This window comes from Gossypium raimondii, chromosome 13 (genome assembly GCF_025698545.1).
Source record: "Gossypium raimondii isolate GPD5lz chromosome 13, ASM2569854v1, whole genome shotgun sequence".
NCBI classification, from domain to species: Eukaryota; Viridiplantae; Streptophyta; class Magnoliopsida; order Malvales; family Malvaceae; genus Gossypium; species Gossypium raimondii.
This window is the reverse complement of record NC_068577.1, coordinates 44532318-44549136: the sequence shown is the minus strand read 5'-3', so window position 1 is coordinate 44549136 and position 16819 is coordinate 44532318. Positions and strand designations below refer to the sequence as shown.

Sequence of the window (16819 nt, the reverse complement as noted above, 5' to 3'; positions counted from 1 at the left end):
TAGACATTCCTCAAAATTGTCTTTAGAACTATGCATGTATTAGTATTGAAAATTTTCAAATTGTATAACCAAATTAAGAAAGGACATTAGAGAAACGTAATCTATATTTGAACTAAATCAAATATGAACAATCATAAAATTCATTGGTTTATCAATACAAATTTATCTACTAAATATGTTTTAGTCAAATATATTATTTAATTATAGAACCTATTATAACGACATAAATAAGTCAATCAAGATTCATTTTCATGAACAAATAATATGCTTAAAATAATAAGTAGCCCATGGAATCAAAACTTAAAAGGAATACCATCTCAAATATTTAAATCATATATCAAGCCAATTTAATATTTAAAGATGCTATTGTTGAGGAAAAAATTTAAACATAAAGATCTAATAAGTTGATATACCTTTCTTGTTTGACATTGAGTCTTGATGATTTTATCAAGAAGAAAGAAAATATAACTCTAGTAGTATACTTTGAATCGAATCAAAATTCATCTATGGTAAAATTTCAAAATAACTTATATGATCTTGATACACCACGAAACACAAAAATATACACACTTTTTCATGCCCTTTTTAACTCAAATTCATGCAGTTTCGGTAAAATTCTTGTCGAAAAATAAATAATAATTATAAAATAATTAAATTGCACTCAAATTATGAACATGTTTAATTTTAATTAATTTTATATCAAATTTTGATTATTTTTTATTATTTTTGACAGATTTGCACAAATGGCGAAAAATGGCTTGACAGACACTACTAGAAGCGCAAAATCGAGAAGCAATTTTCAAACATCAAGGCAATTTAATTTTTCAGCCTAAGAAGGTCCAAATTATGTGTACTAATTCATAATATAATTAATTTTAATTTTAATCCAATTTAATTTAGGTTAAATAAATTATTATTAATTAATTATGAAAATGGGCGCAGTTGAGCTGAACCAAGAAAACTGATCCAACCGAGCACTAGGCAGCCCAAAACCATCTCACATTCTGACCTAATCAGCTTGTTTGGCTGATAATTTGGCTTGCAAAATGGCCCTTAAAGACTCCTTAAATTTGAATTCAAACTCCTCCATTATTCACGGCTTTCAAGATTTGCCTTTACCTAAAAATAGCATGTTTGAAATCTTCAAACATGCCACATGTGTGGCCGGCCATGGGGGAGCCTTTGATTACTGATTTTGGCTATTTTTAGCAGCCTTCTCAACCTATAAATACCCCATTGGCTGCTCACTTCAAACACATCTCAAAATCCTATCCTTATCGCTAATGATAGGGATAGAGCTCTAAGATAGTATGCCATGTCAGTGTTTCATGATCTTAATCCTGGTATTAGAAGACTCAAAATCAAGGCACAACAGTTCGAGCTGAAGCCAGTCATGTTTTAGATACTTCATACAGTGGGCCAATTCAGTGGAATGCCTACCGAAGATCATCACCTGCACTTAAGATTGTTCATGGAGGTGAGCGATTCTTTCAAGTTAGCTAGAGTACTCGAAGATGCACTACGATTGAAGTTGTTCCCATATTCGCTAAGGTATAGAGCTCGAGCCTGGTTGAACTTATTACCACCAAATTCAATGTTCACATGGCAAGAGTTAGCAAAAAGATTCCTCATGAAGTATTTCCCGCCTAGCAAGACTGCTAAGTTAAGGAACGAGATCACTGCTTTCCAAAAAATGGATGATGAGTCCTTGTATGAGGCATGGGAAAGGTATAAAGAATTATTACAAAAGTGCCTTCATCACGGAATCCCACATTGCATCCAACTTGAGACATTTTGTAATGGTCTCAATGCTCACATGAGGATGGTAGTGGACGCTTCTACTAATGGTGCTCTCTTTTCTAAGTCTTATAATGAGGTTTATGAAATCATTGAAAGGATTGACAATAACAATTATCAATGGCCAACCAATCGAGCAGCGTTTGGAATACGAGTCGCTAGAATACATGAAGTAGACGCTCTCACTTCATTCGCATATTAGGTATCTTTAATATCCTCAATGCTTAAAAATTTTACCACTAATGGGTTTAATAGTTTTGCATCACAACCACCAAATCAATTTGAAAATGTAGCCTGTGTCTATTGCGGGGAAAGACATCTGTTCGAAGAATGTCCATCGAGCCCATAATTCATGTATTACATAGGTAACCAGAACCAAAACAGAGGAAGGCAAGGACTAAAATCCAATTCCTATAACCCATCGTGCAGAAAACACCCTAATTTCTCTTGGAGTAACCAAGGGGCTGGACCCAGCAACACATACGCCCAACCTAGACCGACCTAGCCACCTATTTTTACCCAACAAGTTTAGAAACAACCTCAAATTAAACCATCCAATGGCTTAGAAAACTTGTTGAAGGCATACATAGCCAAGAATGATACCTTAATCCAAAGCCAAGCAGCTACATTGAAAAACCTAGAAAACTAAATGGGCCAGCTTGCAACTGAACTCAGAAACCGACCACAAGGTGCTTTACCTAGTGATACGGAGAATCTAAGGAACCCAGGGAAGGAGCATTGTAAAGTGTTGACATTGAGGAGCGGAAATACATTAGAGCCCAACACCGTCGAAGTTGAAGAGGAGCCAGCTGATGCTCAAGACTCAGAGGAAGTTCTGTAACAGCCCAATTTTGACCCTAATCGGAATAGTGGTTTCGGGACCACAAATTTGAGTCTGAAAAATATTTTAATATTATTTTGTGTGTTTATGATGTGTGAATTTAAATGTGTGAAAGTTTCGTGAATTAATTTTGTTGTTTATGTGTTTAATTGACAAAAGTATCAAATTGCATAAAATGTGAAGTTTGATTATTAAGGTGTAAAGTGCTTATTTGATGGTGGCTTTTAAATATGAGGTTCTTAAAGGGAAATTAGCCCATTTTAAAGGATAGCGGACGTCAATGATAGTTAATATGTATAGTTTTTATATATTAAATATAAAAGTTATAATAATAATATAATATTATGTTATTATATCATAAAACATAAAAGAAATGAACTTTTTCTTCATTGTTTGTATCACCGAAAGTAGAAAAGAAAAACTAGGTTTGAGAGCTTGAAATATTCGGCCCTTTTGAAAGCTTAATTCAAGGTTAGTTTTTGTTCGGTTTTTGATAATTTTTACGTTTTTTAGATCGTTGCTTTGAATACTTCAAAACCCATGCCTTAATTTTGTGAATTGTTGATGATTTGAGAAATGCCATTGATGAATGCTTGAGCTTGTGATAGTTGATGATGAAATATGAAAGTTATGTGAAAGATTAACATGCTTTGTCTTTGAATTTTTGATGAATTTGAGTAATTAGGGTTAAGTTGTAAAAATAAAATTTTTGAGGACTAAAATGTGAAATAAACGAAATGTGTGGGTTTGTATGGACACTAGGAATATTCGGCCCTTAAGGAGTGTAGTCAAATTTTGTGTATTTTGTCTTTTGAGCAAAAAGGACTAAATTGTGAAAATGTGAAATATTAGGGGTAAAAATGTAATTTTCCCATTTATGTGTTCTTAGACTAAATTGAATGAAAATATGTTTAAATGAGATTTATTTAAATATGTTTAGATCAAGAAACCAAGAAATCGGATTTAGATCGGGGGAAATCAAAGGTAGTTGAGTAGCCGATTTATTAGTCGACGATATCCGAGGTAAGTTATTAAGCATACATATTTGTGTCGTTTTAAATTATCTTAACATCTACTTAATTATGCTGAATTGAATTGATATATATGTAGTGATAAAAATTTTTGAAATATGACGAATTGAGTTGTCGACTTCCAACACTAAGTGTGCGAGTATAAAAATATACGATAATGAGATTAGCACTAAGTGTGCGAGTTTAATTGAAATGCACTAAGTGTGCGAGGATAAGGGTAAAGCACTAAGTGTGCGAGTTTGATTATTAAGCACTAAGTGTGCGTACTTATTAAATATTTTCGAAAGATTACTAATATCAAGTATTTGACTTATTGAGAAATTATGAGTAATAAAGTGAGTAATAATTATTTTGGTGGTATTCAAGATTAAGTTTTGTAAGTATTAAACCTAGGTGGTGATTATAATTGGAATCATATTTATTTAAGATGATTCTTTATATTTTATGATAATAAAATGCATAATGTACTTGGCCTTGTACTTAAATTTGAAGAAATGCTTATAGTTGTGTTAATATATTGATTTTTGTTAAATCATAGTATGAAGTGAATAATTATATTATACTATGGTAAGCTAAAGGTAAGATGATTTAGAAGTATGAATTGGTTAAATATTATTCTAGATGTTAAGTTAAATTGTAGAGTTTATTTGCTTGTAACTTACTAAGCTAAATTAGCTTACAACGTGTTGGATTATTGTTTTGATGTATAGATTTTGGTGATCGCTACGTGTTCGGGATCGTCATTAAGCTCATCACACTATCGGTGTCTTCTTTTGGTATTTTGCTAAATTGTTTTCAAGTATATGGCATGTATAGCATAGTTAAAATGTTGATTTTGAAACCAATGTGTTTGTGTAATTAAAAGCCATGCAAAATGGCTTATCTCTTTTGGTTGAATTTGATTTTGATACATATAGTTAATGGACAATTTGGGGTATATGCTTATGTATCATGTGCATGATTAATTAGATTTAGATAATATATATTTGGCTTAGATATAAGTTCAATAATTATTTTCTTTTTAAAGATGTGATGACCTATTGTGTGGTACAGGTTTGATTTAGTGTATGCATATTAAGCATGTAAATTAGGTACAAAATTAGAGGTTAATAGTGTATAATATGGTGCAAGTTGTCAAGGTCATATGAGCACATAACGGTAGTGAGAAAGTAGGTGCATTTTTGTGTTATAATTTGATGTATAATGCTATCCAATTAAAGCAATTTAAAGCTACCAAATTTGATGTCCATTTTGAGTGTATTGATGCTGTCCATTTTAATGTATAATGCTGTCCAATTTTGAGTGTATTGATGCTGCCCATTTTAATGTGTAATGCTGTCCAATTTTGAGTGTATTGATGCTGTCCATTTTAATGTGTAATGCTGTCCAATTTTGAGTGTATTGATGCTGCCCATTTTAATGTATAATGCTGTCCAATTTTGAGTGTATTGATGCTGTCCATTGTAATGTATAATATGCTGTCCAATTTTGAGTGTATTGATGCTGTCCATTTTAATATATAATGCTGTCCAATTGTGAGTATATTTAAGCTGTCTAATTTGATGTATAATGCTGTCCAATTGTGAGTATATTTAAGCTGTCTAATTTGATGGATAATGCTGTCCAATTTTGGGTATATTTAAGCTGTCGAATTTGATGTATAATGCTGTCCATTTTGAGCATGTTATTGCTGTCCAATTTGTTGAATAATTGCTGTCCAAAAAAGAGTTGGTTCTTTATGTCTGTAGTATGTTACATAGTTAATCATTTATTAATGAAATAAATGTATGCAAATAGTAGTTTTAATATTGGCTCGGCATATGATATGTAATGATAAATGTTAATTCTTAAAATGTTTTAAGTATTTGAATGATATAAAAAAATTTTAATTAGTAAAGCATGGTTGATATTTAGTGTGGATTGTTAATGACTTATATTTTTAGCGAATAAATTGTTTTTGATAATTAGTTGAAATAAATTAGGATTTTAAATATATATATTTACATATTCAAGACACATATTTATATGCAGCTTGATATTTGGTTCATTCTGTTAAGTGAAATGTTTCAATATTTAGTATCACTCCTTAATCCTAATCCGGCGACGGATATGGGTTAGGGGTGTTACAAGTTCAACCGAGTGTTGAAATTTTAGTTTCACCAGAACTAGAATCTGTAAAACCTAGTAAGGTCATTTTTGACCCAAACAATTCTAATAAACTAACAACTTCGTTAGATGCAGAATTGCCACAGAAGACAAATCAACCAGTTCCAATAAAGAAGTCTCCACCACCCTACCCTCAAAGACTTTAGAAGCAGAAGCAGAAACTTCAATTCAAGAAGTTCCTAGACGTATTCAAGGAACTTCATATCAATATCCTGTTGGTTGAATCATTTTAACAAATGCCAAAATACGTCAAATTCATGAAGGATATCATGTCAAAAAAAATAAATACTTGGAGAATTTAAGACGGTAGCCCTAACAAAGGAATGCAGTGCATATCTTCAAGGCAAACTACCCTCAAAGTTGAAGGATCCTGGATGTTTTACCATACCTTGCAACATTGGAGCAACATATTTTGGTAAAGCACTATGTGATTTGGGTGCGAGTATCAACTTAATACCCATGTCAATATTTAGAAAGTTGGGGATAGGTGAAGTTAGACCTACTACGGTTACACTTTAATTAGCAAATCGATCCTTAACACATACAGAAGGAAAAATCGAGGACGTATTGGTATGTGTAGACAAATTTATTTTTCTTGCTGACTTTGTTATTCTAGACTTTGAAGCAGACAAAAAAGTGTCAATCATCCTAGGAAAGCCTTTCCTAGTAACTGGAAGGACCCTTATTGATGTGCAGAAGGGCGAACTTACTATGCGCGTTCAGGACGATCAGGTAGCATTTAATGTTTTTAAGTCTATGCGATTTCTTGACACAATTGATGATTTTTCTGTAGTGTCGATTTAGAGGAATTAATCATGGAAAAGGAACTCAACTATGTTAAGGACCCATTGGAATAAATTTTGACATCAGAACCTCCAAGTGATGAAGAAGAAAACGAATACCTAGCTTTGCTAGAAGCTAATCAAAGAGGATTTAATCTGCAATCCCACTTTGAATCTTTAGAGTTAGATAATAGGGATTATGCCCAACCTAAAGCGTCAATCAAGAAGCTACCTAAATTAGAACTGAAGGTACTTCCCTCACATTTAAAACATGTTTATTTAGGTAACGATTCTACATTGCCTATGATTGTTTCAGCGGAGTTAACCGTTGAGCAAGAAGAGAAACTCATCCTAGTATTGAAACAATTCAGGAAGGCTATTGGATGGACCATAGCTAATATTCACGACATTAGTCCTTCTGTATGCATGTACAAGATTATCCTGGAAGATGGCAAAAAAGGGACGATTAATGGACAACAAGACTGAAGCTCATGAATGACGTCGTAAAGAAATAAATCATCAAGTGGTTAGATGCGGGTATAATTTACCCCATCTTAGACAATTCGTGAGTAAGTCCAGTCCAGTGTGTGCTAAAGAAATGAGGTATTACGGTAATTAAAAACAAGAATAACAAGTTGATACCGACTAAAATGATTATGGGATGGAGAATTTGCATCGATTATCGGAAGTTGAACAAGGTGACTAGGAACGATCACTTTCCTTTGCCGTTTTTGGACCAGATGCTGGATAGACTCATAGGGCAGGACTATTACTGTTCTCTTAATGGATACTCGGGGAATAATCAGATTACAATAGCACTGAAAGATCAACACAAGACAACATTCACCTACCCGTATGGTACATTTGCATTTAGATGCATGCCATTTGGTTTATGTAATGCACCGGCTACATTTCAAAGATATATGATGTCTATTTTTACTAATATGGTTGAGAAATACTTGGAAGTTTTGATGGATGATTTTTCAGTATTCGGAGATACATATGATAATTACCTAGCCAATCTAGCCCAGGAACGAAGGCAATGTGAAGAAACAAACCTCGTACTCAACTGGGAAAAATGTCATTTCATGGTATAAGAAGGTATTGTTCTGGGGCACCAGATAACGAAACATGGAATCGAGGTACATAAAGCAAAGGTAGACGTTATTAAGAAACCCTCACCTCTAAAATCTGTAAAGACTGTTAAGAGCTTTTCAGGCCACGCCAGTTTCTATCAAAGATTTATCAAAGACTTCTCCAAAATTGCTAAACCCTTATGCAAATTATTGGAGAAGGACACGACTTTCAAATTTGATGAGGAGTGCTTAAGAGTTTTCAAAGATTTTAAGAGTCGGTTAGTTTTGGCACCCATAATCGTCACACCGGACTGGGATTTGCCATTTGAATTTATGTGTGACACAAGTGCCTTCGCAATAGGAGTTGTCATGGGCCAGCGAAGGAACAAAATTTTTCATCCCATCTACTACGCAAGTCGAACTCTGACGGGAGCTCAGTTGAATTATAGGGTAACAAAGAAAAATTTATTTGCTATTGTGTTTGCTTTTAACAAGTTTCGATCTTATCTTGTAGGTACCAAAGTGACTGTCTATACGGACCATTCGGTAATTAAGTATTTACTTGCCAAGAAAGATGCTAAGCCGAGATTGATCCGATGGGTACTTCTGATCCGATGGGTACTTCTACTTTAAGAGTTCGATCTAGAAATTCAAGATCGAAAAGGAGTAAAAAACCAAGTAGAAGACCACTTGTCCAGATTGGAGTCGTAAAAAGGGAATTCTCCACTTATACCCATTCAAGAGACATTTTCAGACGAACACATACTGAAGGTAAATCATGTCCATAATACACATTGGTTTGCTAGTATTGCTAACTATTTAGCTTGTGGTTTGATGCCGATTGATAAGACGTATCATTAAAAGAAAAGGTTTCTTCACGATGTGAAGTACTATTTCTAGGAAGAACCATACTTGTTTAAAAAGTGTGCAAATCAAATTATCAGGAGATGCATGGCAGAATATGAAGTACATAAGATTCTATATCATTGCCACTCAGCTTCGAGTAAGGGACACTTCGGAGGTACACGTACTAAGGCCAAAGTATTGCAAGCCGGATTCTTTTGGCCAACACTATTCAAAGACGCATATGCTTACGTAAAGAGTTGTGATCGATGTCAAAGGGTTGGAAACGGCATCAATAGAAATGAGATGCCCCGAACAAACATCATTTAGGTAGAATTATTTGATGTTTGGGGTATTGAATTTCTTGGTCATTTCCCTGCATCTTTTGGTCACAAGTACATATTAGTAGCAGTAGACTATGTGTCTAATTGAGTTAAAGATGAGGCATATCCGACGAATGATGCTAAGGTTGTGATGAATTTTTTGTAAAAGCATGTGTTCACAAGGTTTGGAACCCCGAGAGCTATCATCAATGATGAAGGGTCCCATTTTGTGACCGAATGGTTGAAATGGTTACTCGACAAACATGGAGTGAAGCACAAGGTTGCCATAGCTTACCATTCGCAGACGAATGGGCAAGCTGAACTGGCAAACAAAAAGATCAAAGGCATACTCAAAAAGGTAGTTTGCCTGAACGGATGAGATTGGTCCAAAAGATTAGACGATGTTTTATAGGCCTACAGGACAACATACAAGACACCTTTAGGGATGTCACCCTATATGTTGGTATTTGGGAAAGCTTGCCATCTGCCCTTGGAGTTAGAGCACAAAGCTTACTGGGCTCTACAACCACTCAACTTGGATCTTAAGCTTGCTAAAGAGAAATGGATGCTCCAACTGACGAGTTAGAAGAATTCCGAATGTTCTCATACTAGAATGTCAAATTACTCAAAGAAAGACTTAAGAGATGGCATGACAAGCACATTCGAGTTCGAGAATTTGAAGCAAGTCAATAAGTCTTGTTATTCAATTCTAGATTAAGGTTCTTTCCAAGTAAGTTAAAATTGCGTTGGTCCGGTTCATTTACGATTCACCAAGTTTATCCATATGGAGTTGTCAAACTTCAAAGTAAGGGAGGTAATTTTCGTGTCAATGCTCAGCGCTTAAAACATTACTAGGGGGATAAAATTGAACGGGATCAAATCTCATTCATTTTATCAGATATTTAATTTTTCTTGTTTTTATTTTTAAATAAATGGTTTAGGGTATATTTTCGGGATTAGTATGTTTAAATAAATTTTGTTTAGGAGATTGGAACTTAAGCGAGACCACTTGTGACCCTTCCAATCTTTCCTGGGAATTGATTTTAACATAATCTTCAGAGAAATTATTCCCTAAATGGCAAAATAAATTTTTAGTGTTTCAAATAAAAGGGTCAATTTTGATCCAAGTTTTAATTGCAACTCAATTTCAAATTTTCTTTAAGTTTAGGTACTTAATTGAACTATTTTCAAAATATGGTTGTTCTTTTGAAAGTATTAAAATTAGATGTCTCTTTTGTAAATATTTTCAAAAGGCATCTAGAATAATTTTTTAATTTTATTTAATAAATAAGATGAGAATAACAAGTATATAATTATATTTATTATAATATATATTAATTATTATCAACTTTGCATAGAATTGGGATTAGTTTAAATTTGATCATATTTTAGTTAATAAGTTTTTATTTTGATAAATTAATAGCAAATAATAATTTAAGTTGCATTAAATTAATTATTAATTTGTTCTAAGAATTCTAATTAAACTCCTACACCATTCACTATAAATTTCACCCACCTTTTCCTTTTTTTTCACTCATCCCTCCATCAATCCTAGCATCCAAAACCCACCAAGTACTGAATCACCTAGTGCCGAACTCTCTAGCCGCAACACCGCCCAACTCCACACGACACCCTCACGTCGCTACTGCCGCTCACGCCATACGTACTTTCACGCACCCTCTCGCACGCACCAACGCACTAGCCCTACTACTCGCCCGATAGTGCCACTTGCTGCCCGCGCATCTGCTCACATCGCTCCTGACTACTCGCACCAACACCTTTGCCTATTGCACCACACCATCAAAACACCCTACAACCATTCCTAAACCAACCTCTTTTGCTTTATATTTATTTTCTTTGAGTTCTTAACTTCTATAAAAAGGTGGTAAGATAATTTTTTCTCTTAAATTTCAATTTTATTTAATTATTTAATTTTTCAAATGATTGAATTATTAATATTTTATACTAGTTAATTTTTTGAGAAAATATTTGTTCTATCTTATGATCAGATTAATCATGCTTCGCAAAAGAATTCGTGTCTCTACTCAAATTGACGAATCACGAAACAAATTCCATTGTGAAGAAGCCAAAGCAAGATACGAAAACATTTTCAAGAATCAACAGGTGCACCCAGAAAAATGCTTTACGCTGAATGAAATCAACTATATCGATTTCATAGCGCTTATTAGACAAATTACTGAAGCTCTCAATTGAGAGTTATTTTGTGAGAAAAGACCTAGTGCAGATGAGGAGTTAGTTCATGAATTTTACGCAAATTTGACCTTAAGCGAATTGACAGAAGTTTCTGTTCACAGAATCAAGGTACCAATAACCTCAAACACTATTAATGAATTCTTTGAATTACCTGATTTCGAAGACGACGAATATTCTTCCTTGATGAGCAATATTGAGTCTAAAAATCTGCAAGAAATTCTCGAGGAACTTACAGTTCCAAGTTCTAAATGGACTGTGTCAAAGCAAGGAATTCACACTTGTCGCAGAGAATATTTGACACCACTAGCGAATGTATGGTTCTATTTCATTCGATTCAGCCTTATGCCTATTTCACATGGGACTACAATTTCATTAAAGCAAATGGTCTTATTATACTCGATTTTAACTGGAAAGACCATTGATGTGGGAAAAAACACCTTGAGAGAAATGCAGAATTGTGCCGCTAGACGTTCTGACCCACCTTACTTTCCCTTTACGATAACAAATTTGTGCTTGAAAGCTAAAATTCTTGCAAACGTAAAGAAGACGGGTTATAGCCAGGGCACAATCACAGATTGGGACCTCTACCGAATAGTCGAAAACTCTGTTCTGTAGAAACGAGTTGAAGAAAGTGAGGATCCCAAAGAAGAAGAAGAAGAAGAAGAAGATCCCATAGAGATCAAACCAATGTAGTCAGTTGAAATCTATGATAATGCAGAACCAATGGAACTAGTAACTAAACGTGACGTCACAACTTCAATTTTCAGGAATAAATCACTTCGCACAAATCTTCGAGATGAGCTGTCAAAGTTGAGGGAAATAATGCAACATATGCAGTGGCAACAACAAGCTTACTGGAGATATTTAAAAATACGGAATGACTCATTGAGAAGCGCTCTTACGAAAATATACAATGACCCGTTTATTTTTGTGCCTGAGTTTCTGGATTTCATATTTGAACCATGGAGTCCACTATCGAAGAGGAAGCGAAGCGATTCATGCAAAAACAAAGACGATGGAGCAAAAGATGAATCGAATTCGGAGAGATCTGCAAATAAATAAAAAGGGGGATCTTGACTTTATTTTATTTTCATTCTTAGGTTATTTAATAAGATTATATTTTATTAGGAATTTTTATTTTCGCATAATAAAACAAGAGGTGAAAATCATAAATAAAAATGAACAAGTTGCAAAGTACAAAGTGTGACAATAGATATATACATGTCTAGGATTGGATCTAGAGAGAGCTTGGTACTTAAGCAATCAAATTGACTCACCTCCTCTTTTCTAGAATCCTACCTGGTGTATAGTATCTATTCACTTTTAACAATGAGGACATTGTTCATCTTAAGTAGGGGGACCGAAAAATTGAAATTATTTCCTTTCAGAATAAATTTTTCTTTTCATTATGATTAAGATATATTTTGTTCAAAAATTTGAAATTTTGTTAAGTGTGCTAAACTTCAGTATAAATAAAGTTCGATTATTTCAATAATTGCTATATTAGCTGAATTATGACATAAATGTATTTTTAATAAAGCATGTAAATCATACAATATAATTTTTAATTCCTTAAGAAAGTTAGGCATGCATAAAAGTTTAAGTCTCTAGACTTGACTTAGTAGTTTCTTGAGACAAAATCCTAGGAAGCATAAAATGTTGAAAATGAGTTAGACAACTTTTGTTTGGACCGTTTGAGCCTTTCAAACCAACCTTGATGAAATTTTATCCTTTGAAACCCAACTTTGAGACTATATGGCCTAATTTTATTTGAACCCTTGCAATATTTAGCCATCACTTTTCTCTTAATTATCTTTAAATTGTCTCAAACACTAGACTCAGTACTATTCAAAATGTTTTTGAAAATAAGTTTGGAAAAGTTGAAAAGAAGTATCAAATTCTCAAAAAATTGTAGTACATATAGTAAAATGCTCGTGAAAAGAAAAGAAAAAGAACAAAAAAAGAGAGCATATGTACTTGAAAGAAAATAGATGTACAAAAGAGCATGTGAAAGCAAAGTAAGTTGGTGTATTGAAGGTAATTATTCCGAAGGTCTGATTGAAGCTGAGTCTTTTAGCCTAAATTTATCTATCTTTTACCTACCCCTAGCCTAGCCACGTTACAACCTTTTTAAAGACTTATTGATTCAAGTTTCTATGCTACCTACATTAGTGGAAAGAAATTGTTATGTTCAACATATGAAGGCATATAAGTTAAACTTAATGATTGCAACTTAATCTTGAATAAGGGAATAAAATCAAATTGGTAGGAATTTAGCATGTCTTTATTGAGAAAGCATTTAGTCTATTTTTGCTATCATAAGAATAATTGAGATTAATTTGAATGATATGTATACATAAGTAGCATAAATATCAAATATCTTGTTTTTTAGCATAAGTACACTAAAATCATAATTTTGGGAAGAATATTGTTCTGATGGAACTTTTCAAAGGTGTTTCTGATAAATTCTTTTTGAAATTGTGCATTACTCGAGACAAGCAATGAATTAAGTTTGGGGGTGTGGAAACACGAAAATATACACACTTTTTCATGTCCTTTTTAACTCAAATTCATGCAGTTTCGGTAAAAATCTTGTTGAAAATTAAATAATAATTATAAAATAATTAAATTGCACTCAAATTATGAACATGTTTAATTTTAATTAATTTTATATCAAATTTTGATTAATTTTGATTATTTTCGACAGATTTGCACAAATGGCGAAAAGTGGCTCAACAAACACTACTATAAGCGCAAAATCGAGAAGCAATTTTGAAGCATCAAGGCGAACTAATTTTTTAGCCTAAGACGGTCCAAATTATGTGTATTAATTCATAAAATAATTAATTTTAATTTTAATCCAATTTAATTTAGGTTAAATAAACTATTATTAATTAATTATGAAAAGAAGTCCAGTTGAGCTGAATTGAGAAAACCGATCCAACCGAGCACTGGGCAGCCCAAAACCGTCCCACATGCTGACCTAATCAGCTTGCTTGGCTGATTATTTGGCTTGCAAAATTGCCCTTGAAGACTCCTTCAGTTTGCGTTCAAACCCCTCCACTATTCATGCCTTTCAAGATTTGCCCCTACCTAAAAATAGAATGTTTAAAATCTTCAAACATGCCACATGTGTGGCCGGCTGTGGGGGGAGTCTTTGGCTGCTAATTTTTGCTATTTTTAGCAGCCTTCTCAACCTATAAATACCCCCTTGGTTTCTCACTTTAAACATATCTCAAAACTCATTCATTTTTTCACTTCTCTCTCACTTTTCTCTCTTCATTCGCTTCCATTGTTCTTTATTTTCTTCCCCTATTCCTTTGTCGATTTCACCTCTTGAAAAAGAGTCCTTCAACCACCATTTGGAACAACATTCATGTAACACCCCTAACCTGTATCCATTGCCAGAATAGGGTTACAAAGCATTACAGGAATAAACAGATTAAATACAGACATTTCATATTATTTAACATTCATGTCAATATATTATTCATAAAGTCCCTTATATAAGTCCTTAAGACCCAAAACATGCATTAGAAACAAGTCAGGACTAAACCGAGTACTCAGAGAATTTTTTGCAAAATTTTAATTTTTTTCCTAGGTGCAGGGGACACACGTCTGTGTCTCTACCCGTGTGGACTAAAATAGGTCATTTTCAAGCCACATTTCTCACCCCATTTGTCATCAACCTAACTCAACACTTTTACACATCAACAACCTATATCGTAGCATTCAAATCAAACTAAATCCAAGTTTTATGCATATATTATCATCACATATACTCTAGTATTCAAACTTATCAAATTGACCAACTTCACATATATGCATAATTGTACTAAGTATTAACATATCTATAAGATTATCATCATTCAACTATACCAAACACTCACATCTAACATGATATAGACTCTTATATGCACATCAAAGCATGTTCATCACAAGCCATTCCTATGGCTAAATATAACAAAACATTAATGAGCCAACATTGGCTAAATTAACTTATACATCCCATTATAACCAAAATCAAATCATCCAAAATTATCGATAGAACCAATGGATAGTGTGATAAAACTCTGACAAGCTTCCAACCCGTTCGAGCTTACGATAATCTATACGGTAAATAAAAACAAATACGTAAGCAATGAATGTTTAGTAAGCTCGTGTAGTCTTTAATCATATTAGTTCATTTCAAATATGAAATCTATACATATCAAGAATAACCCAATATTGATACCACAATACTCATGAAGCTATATTCATCAATTCACAAGGTGAATAAATCCACAATATCACTTATACATATTATCCCAAGCTTAGTAGGATTTTATATAACTTTAACTCTTCCAAATTTCTTTATTTTCATTTGCATTTCTTTACTTTACACGGTTATTCCATATGCATGACACGCAAGTCATAAACATATCATTTAACCAAAGCCTTTTTTGAATTGATCACATGATAAGTCATTTCATAAGAAATTGCATAATTTAAATCTTACCACTTTTTCATGAGCACTAGCATATTTTCACTTAAATACTTACCAATTCAATGCATCATATAAATAATCATATTTCCATTCAACCAATAGCTTGGCACTTGCCTAAGCATCAAGCGACAACACTGGTTAGCGTACTTGCACATATTACATATAAATTCAATATTGATAAACTTATTTTCTCGACATGTCACACTTGAGTTTATTACTTGTCTCGACATATCATTCTCTTGTCGTTTCTTTATAAACATATATCATTCATTTCATTATATCAATATTTCATGTATCATCATTTTCATGAATTTCATGTATATTTATTCCGATAACAGTTCATAATCATGAATATACATAATTATCAGGCAAGTTTCACATACATGTATTTTTCATGTCATGTTTCAATATATCAAATAAATATCATTTCCATGTATTTCAGGTATATACCGGTAATTCATTTCGAGCTCATGTTATCTCATATCAAAACTTTACCCATTGAATCATTTAAAATATCGATGGATACAAAGGTAGTACACATGAAATGTACGAATCTGAAATCTATCAATTCATATTTGGGGGTGCTCATTTGAGCACATAATCGGGAAGCCCTCTCTCGAGCCATATAACAGGAAACTCATGTGAGCCATTAATGGGAAGTTTATCCGGGCTATATAACGAAAAGCTCATAAGAGCCATAATCGGGAAGCTCATGTGAGCCAATAACAGGTAGCTCCGAAGAGCCATTAATCGAGAAGCTCCAAATAACCATATATTGAGAAGTTTAAGCGAGCCATATCAGGAAGCTCACAAAAACCCTTTAATTGGGAAGCTCACAAAGAGCCACATAACAGGACGCTCATAAGAGCTGCGGTGTGCCCACAACACATGCAGGATCACAACCGATCGTGATGCTCTGAAGATCTATTAACGGGAAGCTTGCAAGAACCATATAACGGGAAGCTCGAGAGGGCCAAATACCGGGACGATCTTTCGAGCTGTGGTGTGTTCGTAACATATGTAGGACCACAACCAATTCGGGAATCCAGTATCCATCGAATTTCATTTATTCAAACGGGACTTAATATTTATCAGACATCATCGGATATATGATAAATTTTATATATATGACATTTACACAAATTCAAAAATACAACATTCAATTCAAACATATAAATATACAAAATTTATTTATACGAACTTACCTGGTAATTTTGGTAATTTTCCATTTTCCTCGAATGTCCACTGATCTTCATCTAA

The 16819-nt window shown here is 33.4% G+C and overlaps 1 non-coding gene across 1 annotated transcript; it reads right to left on the bottom strand.

Annotated features, from left to right (window-relative positions):
• Positions 1–1660: 1660 nt before the first annotated feature.
• LOC128036310 (small nucleolar RNA R71) lies at positions 1661–1767 on the bottom strand. Its single transcript, XR_008193108.1, has one exon. It is a non-coding gene; the product is annotated as a small nucleolar RNA R71 (small nucleolar RNA).
• Positions 1768–16819: the final 15052 nt, after the last annotated feature.